This window comes from Cupressus sempervirens, chromosome 4 (genome assembly GCF_028749045.1).
Source record: "Cupressus sempervirens isolate cs-2001-9-10 chromosome 4, ASM2874904v1, whole genome shotgun sequence".
Classification (NCBI taxonomy): Eukaryota; Viridiplantae; Streptophyta; class Pinopsida; order Cupressales; family Cupressaceae; genus Cupressus; species Cupressus sempervirens.
In genome coordinates, this window is record NC_143121.1 from 51,428,411 (window position 1) to 51,447,264 (window position 18,854).

Sequence of the window (18,854 nt, forward strand, 5' to 3'; positions counted from 1 at the left end):
AAATTATAAGTAAGACTTATTTGGCTAAATAAAATATTTCACTTAATCACTACAGTGACATACAAGATAGATTAAGTCAAAGCACTTCGAACTCAAACACATTCACACTGAACCTATACATAGGTTCCTATATAACCTAAAAATTTAATAGTGAAGTACCAAGAAACTACTAACATGAATGGCATTCTTCATCAATAGCTTGTCTGTTAGCATATTTTCTACCCTATTGATTCTTTTTCTTTTTCTCATTTCGGAATAGGATACAATAGACAAGAAACTATTTAGTGTTTCAAGGAAGGAAAAGTAATCCTTATTTCTTATTTTCTCCTTTGTAGATGCTCTTCGATTCATTGAAGATGGATATTTGTATACTCTTGGATTGATGGATTATGATGAGAAATTAACTCATTCATTCACTGCACACCCAAAGATTGATCCAAATATAGGTAGCAGAACAAGTTATGTTTTGATAGTTAAAACTTAATGTAGTTAAGAATGTTCAAGTAAGTAATAGGCTATTTTATAAAAAAGAAGAAGAATCAAATAACTTTAATGCACAACCAAAGTTTGACTTGATCACAATAGAAAAACATGTTCAAATTTTATAGTCAATGTAATTACTCATAAAGGATGTTTGAGAAAGCTATAGACTTCTTTAGAATATAGATTTATGTGTCTGATCACTTTTTCCAGTATGTACAGGAGAAATGTTTACATTTGGCTACCAACATACTCCTCCCTATGCTACTTATCGAGTTTTCATGAAGGAGGGAATAATGCTTGATCTAGTTCCCATTACACTTTTAAAGCCTATCATGATGCATGACTTTCCAATAATTGATAACTATGCAATTTTCATCGATCTTCCTCTCTATTTTGCCCCAAAGGTATTTTTATTTTAGAGTAGTCTTATATCATTGCCTTTCTATTTGAAGAGTATGGAAAAGTTATTGGAAATTATCTGAACTCAAATAATTCAGTTGTATTAATAATGTATTTAAAGCCTTAGAACTTTAGATCCTTTTTGTTCTTCATAAAGAAAATATAGGATAGAGGTTGTCTATACATCTCTCCAGAATAAATCAAATTGCTCAATTTCACTTACTGCTATCTCAGGATATGGTGAAGGATGGAAAATTCATTATTTCTTACAATACTATAGTGAAAGGACATTTTGGTATACCACCTCGATATGCCAAAATTGATCTTTAGATGAGATGGTTTGAGCTACCAAACTACTACATCTTTCATAATGGTGATGTTAAGACACAAGCATTATATTATAGTATTGTCTTGATAACTTACAGACTTTTTGCCTTATGTTTCCTTCAAGACTCATTTTTCCTCACATTTTTTAATGTTATATTTAATAAACTTACATTTTTCTCTTTTACAACTAGTAGTGGATAAGTTCATATTACTATTGTTAGTTTTATGATTATCCTACATAGGCTGGTCAATCACTCTGAAAACAAGCTGAGATATCTCTTAGGAGTCTTATATATTTTTCTAATTTTCTCTCCATTTTTGGTCGATCTTATTGCCTTGGATACAATTTTGATTGGGAAATATCTAATTCTACTTTATGATTGAAAATGCATGTAGAAAATAGCATTATGTGCATGGTAATACACAAGATTTAGTAGCTAAGGTCAAGGGACTCGTAAAGTTTTATCTTCAAGTAGAACCTGAGGCGAGAAAGTTTTAGATTGAAGTTGGAGGCAATGTACTAGGGATTTTTGACTTTGGATCTGCAAGATTTGGTTTTGAGGAAATATTTATACCCAAGGATTATAGGTTAGATTTGGAGGAGGACGATGGTTACTTGATCTATTTTTTTCATGATGACAACACTGGGTATGGTTCTAGCTTACACTTAGTTGTTTTGAGTCCTAAGTTGCCTTAGATTTTTCTCTAGAGATGATAAGAAGAAACTTATATTTATGTGAAGGCTATTGTCTCTCAAATACATGATGAATAGGTTGCCTAGTACATGCCACTATTTTGAGAGATATAGTCTTTAACAAAATGGCTCAGAATAATAACAATACCATAACCAATACTAAAACTAGGATTGGGATAAATCATAGTATTTACTATTAATCACTATAGTAGTAGGTTACATGTCAAGAAAAAATTGATTATGTTAGAGAAATCAACATTTATGAGATTCTCAATCAAGAGGAAACAATTGAGAGCTTAGAGTGACACAATTTTTAGATGATCGTATGAAATGAAATGGGCATGTGAGTAGAAAGAAACTAGAAAGAAATTGTGTATAGATGAAGGCATGAAGTGGATGGTTTTGGAGCACTTAGCATAGAAACTCAACATTTAGTACATATCATCATTCAAGATCAAATGGGTGTGTGGGATTATATGCACAGTGAACAATAAAGGAGGGAATTGAACCCTTCCTGAGGCTCACACTTGTTGAGGTCTACTTCAGAAATGGCCCTTCCTGTGAAATTGTTGTCTAAAACCTTTCTAATGAGATAATATTTTAGACAAAAATTTCATAGGAAGGGCCATTTCTGAAGTGGACCTCAACAAGTGTGAGCCTCAGGAAGGGTTCAATTCCCTCCTTTATTGTTCACTATGCATATAATCCCACACACCCATTTGATCTCAAATGATGATATGTACTAAATGATGAATGTCTATGCTGAGTGCTCCAAAACCATCCATTTCATGCCTTCATCTGTACACAATGTCTTTCTAGTTTCTTTCTACTCGCATGCCCATTTCATTTCATATGATCATCTAAAAATTGTGTCACTCTAAACTCTTAATTATTTCCTCTTGATTGATCATCTCATAAATGTTGATTTCTCAAAAAAAAATTCAACCAAGCATTGATCCAAGTTTCGACCAATGCTTCGAGGTTTTCTACCAAGCATTGGTTGAAGTTTTGACCAATGCTTGGTAGTTTTCCACCAAGCATTGGTTGAAATTTTGACCAATGCTATGCAGTTTTCTACTAGCATTGGTCAAAATTTTGACCAATGCTTGGCAGAAATTGTGCCAACAATTTTCAAAATTTTAACCAATGTATTGGTCAAAATTTTGACCAACTAGTAAGTTGGTTGAAATTTTGACAAGAAAAATTTTAACCAATTGGTTGGTCCAAATTTTGACCAACCTAGGTCAAAATTTTAAGCAATAGTGGTTGAAAAATGAGCCCAAATATACTAGTGAATGCTTGGTCAACACTAGCTTTGGCTTGGTTGACACTAGCATTACTTGACACTCCTTAGTATTTTACTTTTTTTCTTGACTAGGCTTAGCTTCCTTGATATAAAAAAATAATTTACTTTATCAAAGTCTATCTAATCAATGTCCATTATAAATCCTTTTCACAACTTCAACCTTTCCTCTAGGTGATATTGTTATAACTCTCAAATCCTCTTTATCAATCAAATAGATATGACATTTAGATTAGGTAGAAATGTGTCTCATTCATAGATTTGACATCAATGACAAAATAGAAATTGTTCTAATTGTAAGTTTCCAAAAATTTCCCTCTTTGGCATTGATGGAAACATCTCAAATATCTAAAATATTAACAATAAATTAGTTACCATACAATCCAAAAGATTTCACTTCCATGAGTGACCACTATATTTAGTTTCATTCTAATTCTCATCCATTCAAACTTTCAAACTCCCTCTATTAGTTTTCTCTCTTCCATGATTCTCTCCTTATGAGGTTTGTTTTTATTTTCTCAATAATCTTGTGAATTCTTAGTAATCTCTCCCTCTTTCTTCTTCAATCTTTTTTTAAAATCAGTAATCTCTCCCTCTTTGACAATAATGTCAGACATGTAGTTGTCTCATCTGCAAATTCTTCATACATCTAAATTATGTGTATTTTTCATGTCTAGTTGATATTTTTCATCTATCTATGATTGATCTTTTATGATGTACTGAAGTATTCTACCTTAGGAATGTCCTAGAGTAGAGTTGTTTTGCAACACTATGTAGAATGTTCTGTTTAAGCACATGTGGTGTAATACACCTTGGCTTCTTAATTAGCATTAGTAAGGGGAATAACCCCTAATTTACCTCTAATATATTCATGAGCATCTTTGGGTAATGGTTTTGTGAATATGTCAACAATTTGTTCCTTTGGATTCACATATTCTAGCTTTTTATCTTCAACTAATTCTCTCAAGTAGTGATACTTGATAGAAATGTGCTTTTTCTTGGTATGCATTACTAGATTCTTTAAAATTTTAATAGCACTTGTGTTATCACAATAGATAACTACTAGATCTATAATCTCTTCTTGTATGCCTTTCAACAATTGCTTAATCCATATTATATTTGAAAAATTCACTGTAGCTGCCACATACTCAACTTCAATAGTTGATTGGGAAATACAATTCTATTTCTTGCTTATCCATGAAATCAATCTCTTTTCTAGAATGAATGCACCTCCACTAGTGTTTCTCCTATCATCAATATTTCCTACCCAATCTAAGCTAGTGAAAACCTTCAGTTCAAATATACCACTTCTCTTGTAGTATAATCCATAGTCTTATGTACCTTTCAGATACCTCATTACCTTCTTACAACCATTGTGATGTAGGCAAGAAGGATGAATAACTAGGGCCAAGGGCCCACCCAGCTATCCAAACCACCCTGCAAGAGTTAACACAATGGAAGAAAACACAAATGGACAACAACCAAAGGAGGAGAAGAGGGAAATACTTCTATTGATTCATCAAAATATCTTCATACATGCCAAGCTGTGAGGCCTTTCAGGTTATGGCCAATTACAATACATTCACATTCAAAGATCCAACAGAAAATTCACACTTTCAGTTCTGCTACCTCAAAAATTTTCTCTTCTTAAAAAATTTCTTAGCTCTAAGCCTAAACTCTCTATTTATACTTGCCAAAACAGCTTATAGATCATTCTAGAATCATTACATAAGAGGAAGGCCGACCCAACAATGGTCTAGACTAATCCCAAGAAAAGATCTTAAATTAAATGAAGCAAATGAAATAATTCCCATAAGTTGGCTCGCAAATATCATTTTCAAAAACTAGTACTCGACATACACTGGGTAACTCAGCACATGAACGATCACTCAGCATCCACTGGGTAACTTGGCACCTAAAGGAATGCTACAGTAACTTGGCACCTGAAGAGTGTTATAGTAACTCGGCACTTGAAGAGTGCGACAAGAACTCGGCACCTGAAGAGTGCTATAGTAACTCGGTACCTAAAGAGTGCTACAGTAACTCAGCACCTGAAGAGTGTGACAAGAACTTGGCACCTAAAGAGTGCTACAGTAACTCGGCACCTGAAGAGTGCTACAATAACTCGGCACCTAAAGAGTGCAATAGGAACTCAGCACTTGAAGAGTGCTAGAGTAACTCGGCACCTGAAGAGTGCTATAGTAACTTGGCACTTGAAGAGTGCTATAGTAACTCGACACTTGAACTTGGCACCAACTGTAAAAGAAGCAAAAAAAGAGCAGGATAACAAGGCAACCCAAGATGCTCCTACATTAGACAACCAAGGTTGGAATAAATGATTCTCCTGAATCATTGAGATGTCCCAACCTAACCTGAATCCAACTCAAATTGAGAAATCCATGAAGCATCTTCAATAGGTTTGTTCTTCCACTTCACCAAATATTCATAGTGATATTTTTCTCTTGTACTCTTACCAACTCTCTGATCCAATATCTGTTCAACTTCCTCAATCTATTTCTTAGGATAATCATCTAGTATAACAACTTCATCCTCTGACTCATGATACTTATATAAATCAGCAATGTTAAATATAGGAGATATATCCATGTCATCAGATAACTCAACTTCATAAGCATTACCACTGTTAAACTTTTTCAGGATCTTACAAGGTCCAAATTTCTTCATCTTTAGCTTGCTATATGTTCCAACTAGAAATCTTCCTTTCTTTAGATGAACCATCACCTCATCATCAAATTGAAAATCATGGTGTCTTCTAGACTGATCAACATTCTCCTTATACTTATGATTACTTTGTTCCAACATCAACTTCACTTCTTTATGCAAGGACTCCATAAAGTCAGCAAATTCTTCTCCAACAGCGCTTTTCTTTTCTTCACCAACAAGATCTCTCAAATTTGATATACTTCTAGGATGCATTCCAATAACAATCTTAAAAGGTGTCTTCCCTGTACTCCTATTCATAGAATTCTTATATGCAAATTCAGCTTGTGCCAATACCATCTCCTAATCACTTGGCTTATTTCCAACCAAACATCTTAGCAAATTACCCAAGCTTCTATTCACAACCTCTGTCTATGGATGGAATGTAGAACTAAACTTCAATTTAGTACCCATCTTCTTCCACAAAGTCTTCCAAAAATAACCAACGAACTTACTATCTCTATCTGAAATAATGCTTCTTGGTAATCCATGCAATCTCACAATCTCTTTAAAGAAAAGTTCAGCAACATGCTCTACATATGATGTCTTCTTACATGGTATGAAATGAGCCATCTTATAAAATCTATCCACTACAACAAATATGGAATCATACCCCTTCACCGTTTTAGGCAATCCAAGAACAAAATCTGTACTGATATCAGTCCAAGGTTTCTCAGGAACAATAATAGGTGTATACAAACTAGTATTTTGACTCACTCCCTTTGCAACTTGACAAAATCCACAGCTCTTTACAAATTTCTGAACATCCTTATACATTTTTGGCCAATAATATTTCTCTTTCAACAAACTCAATGTTTTATCAATTTCAAAATGTCCAGCTAATCCATCACTATGCTTTTCCTTAATCAAATTCAACCTCATAGGACTTCTAGGAATATACAATTGAATACCTTTAAACAACATACCTTCTTGAATGAAATACTCATCATACTTACTTATGTGATCTATTAGATTTGGTGCTCTACACTCTCTCCACACCTCAGAAAAATTAGGATTAGCATCATATAACTCTTTCATCTCATCAAAACCAAGAACTTCAACCTTCATTTCAATCAACAAAGAAAATCTTCTACTCAATGCATCAACAACTTGTTTAGTAACTCCACTCTTATGCTTGATCAAAAATCTAAAAGTATACAAATACTCAACCCACTTCATATGTATTTGATTCAATTTATGTTGACTTCCCAAGTATTGTAAAGCTTTATGATCAGTGTACAACACAAACTCCTTAGGCATCAAATAATGTGTCCATTTCTTCAATGCTTGAACAATGGCATAGAATTCTTGATCATACACAGAATATTTCCTTTTAGCATCATTCAAATTTTCACTAAAGAAAGTAATAGGCTTACCTTCCTGACTTAATACAGCTCCTATTGCGTTACCACTTGCATCACATTCAACTTGAAATACTTTGTTGAAATCAGGTAAAGCCAATACAAGTAATTCAACAACCTTTTGTTTCAAAGTCTCAAAACTCTTATCAGCTTTGTGTGTCCACTTGAATTCTTTTTTATCTCCCCTCATTGTTGCAGTCATAGCATTACAAACAACATTGGAATTCTTTATAAACTTTCTGTAAAAACTAGCCAAACCATGAAATGATCTTACCTCACTCACATTCTTAGGTGTAGGCCATTCCGAAATTGCTTTAACCTTTTAAAGATCCATCTTCAAACCATCAGCTGAAATCACAAATCCCAAATACACAATCTCTTCTTGCATAAAAGAACACTTTTTCAGATTAATCATCAACTTTTCATCTTTTAACCTCTACAATACTTGCCTAATATGCTCAAGATGTTCTTCCTTAGTCTTGCTAAATATCAGAATATCATCCAAATAAATGATCACAAACTTACCCAAGAATCTTTTTAGAACTTCATTCATCAACCTCGTGAAAGTACTAGGTGCATTAGTCAGACCAAAAGGCATAGCCAACCATTCATACAAACCATCTTTTGTTTTGAAATCAGTCTTCCATTCATCAACTTCTTTGATTCTAATCTGATGATAGCCACTCATCAAATCAATCTTGGTAAAATACTTTTCTCCACTCAAACAATCCATTATGTCATCCATTCTTGGCATAGGAAACCTATATTTCACTGTTATCTTGTTAAAGGCTTTGGAATCAGTACACATTCTCCATTCTCCATTCTTTTTAGGTACTAATATAGTAGGATTAGCACATGGACTCAAGCTTTCTCTAATCAAACCTTTCTGCAATAGTTCATGCACTTGTTTGTTAAGTTATTCATTCTCTACAGGTGTCAATCTATATGGTGCTTTGTTTTACAATCTACCTCTATGGATTAGGTCCATTCAATGACTTATACTTCTTACTGGAGGTAAACCATCAGGATATCTTCAGCAATAATGCCTTTATACTCATTCAGCAACACTACAATTTCTCCTGGCACTTGGTCAATATTACCATCTGTCACTTGGTCACCACTAACTGGTACTCGATTAACATTTTTTTTGGCACTCAGTCTCTATTGACAAAACTTGGTTTTCTTGGAATTATAGCTAAACAAACTTGATTCTTTTTTACTTCTTTTTCAAATTTTTTCCCATTAACCATGCAAATTTTTATATTAGTACAATTAACCTCATCTAGAACTTCAATCAAAGGCAAAAATGTTTGTTTCCTCCCATTTACCTAAAGAGTATATTGATTCAATCTTCCATCATGTACACCATATCTATCATATTGCCAAGGTCTACCCAATAAAATATGATAACAATCCATGGGCATAATATCACACAAAACTTCATCAACATAATGTCCAATTTTGAATTTCACAAGGCATTGCTCACTTACCAATATCTTATGCTCATCTTTGATCCATGAAACATGATAAGGTTTGGGATGTTTGAGCCTCTCCAACTGCAACTTTTTAACCAGCTCTTCTGATGCCAGATTTGTAGAACTTCCATTGTCAATGATCACTTTACAGCATTTTTCAGCCATCTTACATCTTGTCTTGAAAAGACTTCTCCTTAAAATAGGTTCCTCATTACCTCCCTTATTACATAAAGTTCTTCTCACCATCAAATTTTCTCCAACCTCAGGTCCACTTGGTAAACCCTCATCATCTTCTTGAATCACAACATTTCTATTATTTTGCCCACCTTCAGAAAATCTACATTCAAAGGATCTATGCCCTTCTTTGCCACATCTAAAACCATTACCATGAAATCCACCTCTAGAATAAGAATTACCTCTTCCTCGGTAAGAATTAGTGCCTCCTTGGTAAGAATTACCACTTTTTCATTCAGTCTTGCCTTTTTCATCATTCTTCCATTTAGATTTTCCTTTATCCTCCACAAAACTTTCAGATCTACCACTTTCTCCATAAGATCTACCTCTGCCTCTCTAGAATCTACCACTTCTAGCTCTCTATCTTTGTTCATGCTTCTTTTTCAAGATCTCCTCAGCTTTCAAGGCATATTGATATGCTTCTTCTACACTTTCTAGCTTCACAAAACTTATTTCATCTTGTATTCTAGATATCAATCCATTAATGTACCTTGAAATTTTCTCAACATCATCATCTACATGTCTAGATCTATTGTCTAGTCTATAAAATTCCTTAGTATACTCTTTCACAGTCATGTCTTTTTGCTTCAAATTTTGCATTTTTCTCAACAAGCTAACTTGGTAGTCAGCAAGAAGGAATTTGTTCTTTACCTTGTTCACTATCTTCGACCAAGTTCTGATCTTCTCCTTTCCTCTTCTTTGTCTATCAGTTTGCAAGTACTCCCACAATAGAGATGCATGACCTTTCAGCCTAGTGACTGCTATCTTCACCTTTCTATTATCAGGAGTATTTTCATACTCAAAGAACTTCTCCATATCAGAGATCCAATCCAGCACAACATTGGTATCCAATTTTCCATCATAAGGAACAACTTCTATAGCAAGATTTGAATTCGCTCTAGACAATATTCTCAACAATCTTGCTTCATCTTGGTCTTCTTCAAGTTCTAGATTATGGTTTGGTGCTACTGCTTCATTATCATTGAATCATCAAGATGTGCTCCTCTCCTCTGGGCTATCTCCATAGCATCTAATCTGGTTGCAATTTGTCTCAACTGATCCAATATAGCATTATCAACATTATTTCCTCTACCATGAACCATCTTTACAAATTAGGTTCTTGCAAGATTGTAACCCTCTGCAAGTTATAGGTCAAATCCACAGATCTGCCACCCTACAACCAAATCCAAATTAGGGTTCTACATGATCCAATCTCCACAAGAATGAACTTCAAGCTCTGATACCAATTGATGCAAGCAAGAAGGATGAATAACTAGGGCCAAGGGCTCACCCAACTATCCAAACCACCCTGCAAGAGTTAACACAATGAAAGAAAATACAAATGGACAGCAACCAAAGGAGGAGAAGAGGAAAATGCTTTTATTGATTCATCAAAATATCTTCATACATGCCCATCTGTGAGGCCTTCTGGGTTATGGCCAATTACAATGCATTCACATTCAAAGATCCAATAGCAAATTCACACTTTCAGTTCTGCTCCCTCAAAACTTTTCTCTTCTTAAAAAATTTCTTAGCTCTAACCCTAAACTCTCTATTTATACTTGCCAAAATAGCTTATAGATCATTCTAGAATCATTACATAAGAGGAAGGCTGACCCAAAAATGGTCTAGACTCATCCCAAGAAAAGATCTTAAATTAAATGTCACAAATGAAATAATTTTCACAAGTTGGCTCGCAGAAATCATGTCCAAATACTGGTACTCGGCATACACTGGGTAACTCAACACATGAAGGATCACTTGGCATCTATTGGGTAACTCGGCACCTGAAGGAATGTTACAATAACTCAGCACCTGAAGAGTGCTACAGTAACTCGACACTTGAAGAGTGCAACAAGAACTTGACACCTGAAGAGTGCTATAGTAACTCGACACCTGAAGAGTTCTACAATAACTTGGTACCTGAAGAGTGTGATAGGAACTCATAACATGAAGAGTGCTATAGCAACTCAGCACCTGAAGAGTGCTACAGCAACTCAGCACCTGAAGAGTGCTACAGTAACTGGGCACCTGAAGAGTGCAACAGGAACTCGGCACCTGAAGAGTGCTACAGTAACTTGGCACCTGAAGAGTGCTACAATAACTCGACAGCTGAAGAGTGCTACAGTAACATAGCACCTAAACTCGGCACCAACTATAAAAGAAGAAAAAAAAGAGTAGGATAACAAGGCAACCCAATATGCTCCTGCATCAAATTGTGTGATTCTCTTTAGGATTTTTTGAAAATATAGCAACTATCCCAACTGCCAATGCAATATCTAGTTTGTTGTGAATAACATATTGCAATTTTCTTTCATGGATCTATATAGGGTCTAGTTCACATTAGTAGAATCATCATTCTTAGATAGCTTATGTCTTGTAGACATATGTGTGTTCACTAGCCTTGAATATCCCATACCAAAAGTTTTCAATATTTACTTCATGTATTTGGTTTGTGAAATGAAAATACCAAACTTCGTTTGACATATTTGTAATCCAATAAAGAATTTGATTTCACCAAACATAGAAATTTCAAATTTCTTTTTCATTTTAGTAGAAAATGATTTACATAATGCTTCTCTTCCTCCAAATATGATATCATCAACAAATATCTCAGATAATAGTACTTTGTTCTTACCATTCTTCAAATATAGATTTTTGCTGTCATTTGTCCTCTCAAAACTAATTTTCACTAAATAGTTATGTTTAGGAACAAGAGTCTAGGTATTTTTCCTTTTAATTTGCTCAATTTCTTCATTCATTTCCTCTATCCAACTTTCATTGTTTAAAGCATCTTTTATAGTTCTAGATTCAAACTCACTAAGAAAACAAGTACCTTTTATTTTATTCCTTATTAATATGCCTCATGTCTAATCTCTAAATATTTGTTCAGGTGGGTGATGCTTTCTGACATATTTAGCAAGTACAAGTTCCTTCCTTCTAGATTCTAGACTTGTTTCACTTGGTTCACCATGTTCAATAATTATGTGATCTTTTAATCTTTTCTCGAGTTCCACTATCAAAAAATCAGTTCCCCCAATCTTTGACTTGGGTTCCTCTACCTATGACTTATTTTGCACTATTTGTTCTCTGGTTACACTTGCTAGAACTTAGTTTGTACTACAAACTTGGGTGACTCAGGTGGTACAATATACTGTTGCCCAACCATATTTGTTTGTAACTTGGGTAGAGTCTCAGGCTCATAGTAAACAAAGTTTTTGTAGTCTTTAGGTTCCTTTTTGCAAACTCTTTTATACAAACTCATCAATTTTCACATGTATACTTTCTATAACCTTGTAAGTAGCAAGATTATAAAATTTATATGTTTTGCTCTTATTGGAATAGCCTAGGAATATGCCTTCGCCACTTTTTGTATAAAATTTTTCTTTCCTTGCCTCTTTCAAGATATAAAATTTTCTTCCAAATACTTTGAAATAATAGACATTAGGTTTATAGCCATACCATAATTCATACAGTATTTGATTTGTACCTTTCTTCAGTTGAACTCAATTCAAGGTATGAACTGTTGTGTTGATTGCTTCTTTCTAGTATTTGGTTGAAACATTTTTCTCTATCATCAGTTTTCTTTCATAATCCATGATGGATCTATTCCTTCTTTCTATTATGCCATTATACTAAGGTGTACCAAGTGCATATACTTATCTATTGATCCTTCTTTCATTGCAGAACTCATTGAATTCATTAGAGATGAATTCACCTCCTCTATCTGACCTTAGGCATTTTAGATTCTTCCCTATTTCTTTTTCAACTCTAGCCAGATACCACTTTAATTTTTGAAAATCTTTAAATTTTTCTTTTAGGAACATCACTATCATCATCCTATAACAATCATCAACAAACACAATGAAATATTTGTCTCCACTGTGGCTCTCTATACCAATTGTCCCACAAAGATTTGTATGAACTAGTTCTAAGACTTCTTATGTAGTAATTTTTACTTTTGAAACTACTTTTGCCAATTTTTCCAATCTAACATTATTTCCACATGGCCATATTAGGTTTCTTCATATTTGGAATGCCTCTTACTCTTTTGTTCTTTCTTATGGTAATCAAGTTACCAAATTTTACATGACACATTCTTTTATGCCATAGCCAACTTTCCTCTAGTTGTGCAAAAAACCATGAAATTTTAGTAAGATCTAGATATAATACATTACTTTTAGTTTAATTTCCAGTCCCAACTAGATATACTTTTCCATCAAGCAACTTGGTTGTCCCATTCATGAATTCTACCTTGCATCCAATGTTGTTTAGTTGTGCCACGCTTAGAATATTTTGCCTCAGTCCTTCAATCTAGTAGGCATCCTTTTCCTTTTACATAACATGGTTCATTATTTCTAAGTCGAACACTTTTTCCATCATAGTGCTCCAAGTGTTCAAACTTAGTTTTGTCACTTGTCATGTGATGAGAACAACCACTATCTATTATCCATGTGTGATTATTGCTAACATGAGAAATAAGTGTCATCTTTTTATTTTCCTCACTATCTGAATCATCCTTAACAAAAATTTATACCATTTCATATTCATCATCACCATTAGAATCTTTTGCAATGTAACAAGATTTTTTACCTTTTTCTTTGTAGTCTTGGTAGCTCTTGAAATCTTTCTTGTCTTTGAACTTATTGAATTTTTTGTCATTTTTTTCTTTGTTTGGACACCTTGCAGCAATGTGACCAACCTCTTCACAAGAGAAAAAGATCAATGATATTTTAGCTTTATATTACCTTTGCCTTTTGGTAACCTTCTTGAAAAAAGGGCTTCAATAGCTTCAAGGTCATCCTCAAAATTATCATCCTCTTCATCAATATGTTTGCCTTTTGTATTTCCTCCTTTTCTACCAAGATTTGGTTTGTGTTTGAATGCAAATTCTATGTTGTTAGTATTAGGAAGATAGTTATCAAAGTTATCCAACTCAAAAGTTGTCAATCTTCCCACCAATGCATCCAAAGTTATATCATTTTTAGGATTACATCTCATCTCTTTATTAGCTGAAACTCTAATTACATAAATAGGAGGAAGAGTTCTTGATGCCTTGTTGACTACTATTGTATCATATTTTTTTCCTCCTACAACTCTGATTGCACTTACACTTGCTTTGATTCTTTCATTTCATTTTGCACTATTTTCATCTTCTTTCATCTTCATTTGATCAAACTAACCTCTTAGATTTTTTTACTGTGGCTCTTTTCACATTATAATATCCTCCATAGATCTTTTCTAATTTGTTCCACATGCCATGAGTAGTAGGGAAATCTTTGACTTTATCAAATTTAGAATAGTTGAGAGAGGAATCAATATCAATTATCATTGTGTTGTGATTCTTCATGTTCACCATTTGATCCATATTTAAAGGCTTAGGTGGTTCCACATACTGGTTCAACAAAAAGTGTATACCTATGATGTAGGAGCATCCTGGGTGTAAAGGCAATCTTGCATCACCCAAAAATATTTTATTTTTAGCATTTTCCATTTTAATAAAGACTAGTAGATAGGATGGTTACTATTTATGGGAAGTTTCTATTTTTAGCAAGTTTTTCATACAAGCTCAGAATGTTCTCATTTTCTTCAAGAAGGTTCATTTTAGAGATATAAGCCTAACATAAAAATCTCATTGCTCTAGCTTAAGTATCAAAGAAGTTATTGCAAATTTTTGGTGGAAGAAATTGTAGAAAAATATTTAGGCTCACCATTGGAGGCCTTGGAGTGCTCAGATGAGGGTTGAAAACTAATCGGAAGGGTGCTAGCATGATTTTAAGCCTGTAGATCAGAAGTTGGTATTTTTGAATAGTAGTTATAATAGCCAATCAAAGCAATGGTTCATGAGTTATGGCCTTTGAAAGTTGGGCTACCAAAATTTCTAAAATAATTTGTCAAAGATGTATTTGGCCAACTCTATGTGTATTGTTAGGGTCTGTTAGCCCCAGATATTAAGTTTGAGTATCTAGAACCTTCTTGGGCGGCATAAAACTGCCTATTTAAGAAAAGCCCAAACATTGTCTAGGATAGCTTTGGGTGATAGTTTACAACATTGTCTTGTAGATTACTATAATGAAGGCACTCATTTGGCTTAGCATATTGTAATTGAGAATCTTATAATTCTACATTTGCAATGATAATAAGAAGTCCATATTTTGTTTCTCGCATTTGATGTTATTTCTTTTTTTTTGTTATGAGTTTATGGTATTAAGGGGAGTCCCCTACATCAAGTGGTATCAGAGCTAGAGTTATTGAGCATGTGGATAGATCACTGACTGTGAGGTAGCTTGCACTAGGACCATGGTTTGGGCTAAGCATTAAGATAGATCATCGATTGTGAGGCAGTTTGCACTAGGGTTTTAGCAGAAGTGAAAAAATGCCTCCACGAAGAGAGCATGGCAAAAGAGCTACAAGTGTTACACCTAAGTGTTTTCAAGCCCTCTAAAGATAAATGCAAGTGTTGGAAAAAAAAGTGTGGAGAGGAATGAATCTTCCCATAAGAGATGAAAGCAAAGATGAGGACAAAGTAGAAGAAAATGCCAAAGCAGAGGTAGCTCTAAACCTAGACGAAGAGAGGCTTTTTAAGGCCATCTCCAAGATTGGAAAAAGACCTAAGTTTGAGGTTCTCGCATTTTTAGGAAATCTTAACCTAGAAGAGCTGATTGATTGGATCAATGAACTAGAGGAGTACTTTGAGTAGGAAGATATTGAGGATCTAGATAGGGTCAATTTTTCTAAGGAAAAATTGAAGGGACATGCAAAGATTTGGTGGCAAGAGGTTCAGTTGGAATGAAATACAAAGGAAAAGGAATAAATCACCAGATGGGATTAGATGATAGCTAAAATGATAGCTTGATCTGTTGAAGAAGATGCAAGAAATGAAGAAAGTTGGAAAATATTTTCAAGAGTATACTAAGGAGTTCTACCGAGTTCTCATTAGAACTAGTCATGCAGAAGCTAATAAGGAGAAAGTTACCCATTATCTTAATGGGTTAAGGCCTAGCATTCAGGATGAGCTGAGTCTGGTTCGAATGAACAATATTGAGTAGGCATACCAATTTTCCTTAAGAGTTGAGGAGAAATTGAGCAAGAAGTTTGACAATAATAATAGTGGAAGAGGTCATGGTAGAAGATCTAGTAGATGATGTTATGGAGGCTGCAATAATGATAAGAAGAATAAGGATAAGGCTGGAAGTCGCAACTAGAACCAAAGGGGAAACAATTCTAATCATTTTCATGATCAGAACAATAGAGATCAGAGAGGAAGGGGTAGAGGACAAGGATCTGGAAGAGTAGGTTTCTGTGGAAAATGTTTTCACTACAAGGAAGAAGGGCATAGAGAATTTGAATGTACCTAGTGCCAAGGATGGATAAATCAAAGAATAGAAGGTCAATCAAGAGTTGTACATGTTGATGAAGATGCTGAAAGAGGAGAAGTCCTAGTTAATAGAAGAGTCCTACTGAGTGATGAGAATAAACCCGATCAAAGAAGGAGTTTGTTTCGAACAAGGTGTAGATGTGAAGATAAGTGTTGTGATGTGATTATTAATGTTGGAAGTACTGACAATTTGGTGTCAGAAATGATGGTTACCAAGTTGAAGCTAAAGAGATAGAAAGACCCACATCTGTACTATATTGCTTGGGTGCAAGATGACCACAAGGTTATGGTCAATGAGCAGTGCTCAATGAAGTTCAAGATTGGGAGCTACCAAGATGAGGTACTTTGTGATATCATACCTATGGACATATGTCATATGTTGTTGAGTAGACCGTGGCAATTTGATAGGCATGTTTTACATGATGGGCAAGCAAATACCTACACTCTAAGGATGGAGTGAAACATAAGTTGAAGCCATTGAAGGATAAAGAAGAAAAGGTACGTAGTATTGCAAGAATATGTTTTGTTGATGGAAAAGAGTTTCTTAAAGGTATGAAACATGAGCATATGTGTTTTACTATAATTCCTAAAGATAGTAAAGAAGAAGTAGAGGAGGTACTTTTAGAAGTTGTAGATATGTTAGAAGAATTTTTTGATATTGTATTAGATAATGTGCCTGATGGATTGCCCCCAATGAGGAAGATTAGTCACCAAATAGATTTGGTTCCAAGACCCAGTTTTCCAAACAAGGCAATGCATAGAATGACACCAGTAGAAAGTGAAAATTGAATAGGCAAGTTCATGAGTTGTTGTAGAAGGGCTTGATTCGAGAGAGTCTAAGTCTGTGTGTTGTACCAGTGGTGTTAGCACCAAAGAAGAATGGAGAATGGAGGATGTGCATAGATTCTCGTGCTATCAACAAGATCACCATCAAGTATAGATTTCCTTTGCCAAGGATGGATGATATTACAAATTATTTTAGTGGAGCTCAGTATTTAACAAAGATAGATCTAAAGAGTGGGTACCATTAGATTTTTATTAGAGAAGGTGATGAGTGGAAGACTACTTTCAAGACAATGGAAGGACTATATGAGTGGTTACTCATGCCTTTTGGGCTAACCAATGCACTGAGAACTTTCATGAGGCTCATGAATGAGGTATTGAAGGAGTTTCTAGGTAAGTTTGTCATTGTTTACCTAGATGATATATTGATATTTAGTAAGACATTGGAGGAGCATTTGATCCATATTCACAAGGTGTTTGAAAAGTTGAGGGAAGAAAAGTTGTTGATAAAATTGAAGAAGTGTAGTTTTGTAAAGGAGTTGGTGTACTAGGGATTTGTAGTTTGAGGAGAAGGTCTAAAAATGGACCCAAAGAAAGTGAAGGCTATCCTTGAATACCCTACTCCAAAGAGTGTGATAGAGGTAAGATCTTTTCATGGACTAGCTACATTTTATAAAAAGTTTATAAGAAGTTTTAGCAGTATTTGTGGACCCTTGACTAAAACAATGAGAGGAGATAGGAAAGAGTTTAAGTGGACTGTAAGAGTAGATAAGAGTTTCAATCTATTAAAATAGAAAGTTACTAAGTAGCCTATTTTATCACTTTCTAATTTTAACAAGATGTTTCAAGTAGTTTGTGATGCTAGTGGTACTACAATAGGAGCTATTTTGAGCTAGGAATGTAGACCAATTACTTAGTTCAGTGAGAAGTTTAATGATGCAAAAAGAAAATATTTTGTTTATGATCAGGAATTTTATGCTATAGTTAAAGCATTGAAGAAGTGGAGACACTATCTTCTTCCCAAGGACTTTGTTTTGTATACTAATCATCAAGCTTTGCAATATTTGAATGGTCAAGGAAAATTGAACCAAAGGCATATAAGTGGGCTGAGTTTTTGTAGAGTTATACATTTGTTTTGAAACATAGAAGTGGGAAGTCTAACAAAGTTATAGATACTCTTAGTAGAAGACAAATTTTGTTGACAAAAATGCAAATAGGAGTGGTTGGGCTCAAGGAACTTAGTACATTGTATCCAGATGATTTTGATTTTGGTGAAGCGTGGAAGGCTTGTATAGAACCTATTACACTTGACAAGACAAAGTGGTTGGATTTTATGATCCAAGATAATATGTTGTTCAAAGGAACTCAATTGTGCATTCCAAGAAGTTCAATGAGAGAGAACCTCATCAAGGAGAAGCATACTGGAGAATTGGCTGGACATTTTGGTAGAGATAAAACTATAGCTTTGGTTGCTAAAAATTATTATTGGCCATAGTTAAAACAAGATGCGGAAAATTTTGTACAAAGTTGTCAAGTATGTCAAATGGAGAAAGGAGTGAAGTAGAATATAGGGTTGTACCAGCCATTACCTGTACCCGAGAAACTGTGGAAGAATGTTAGCATGGATTTTGTTCTTGGATTACCGAGGACATAGTGTGGGCATGATTCTATTTTTGTGGTGGTTGACAAGTTTTCA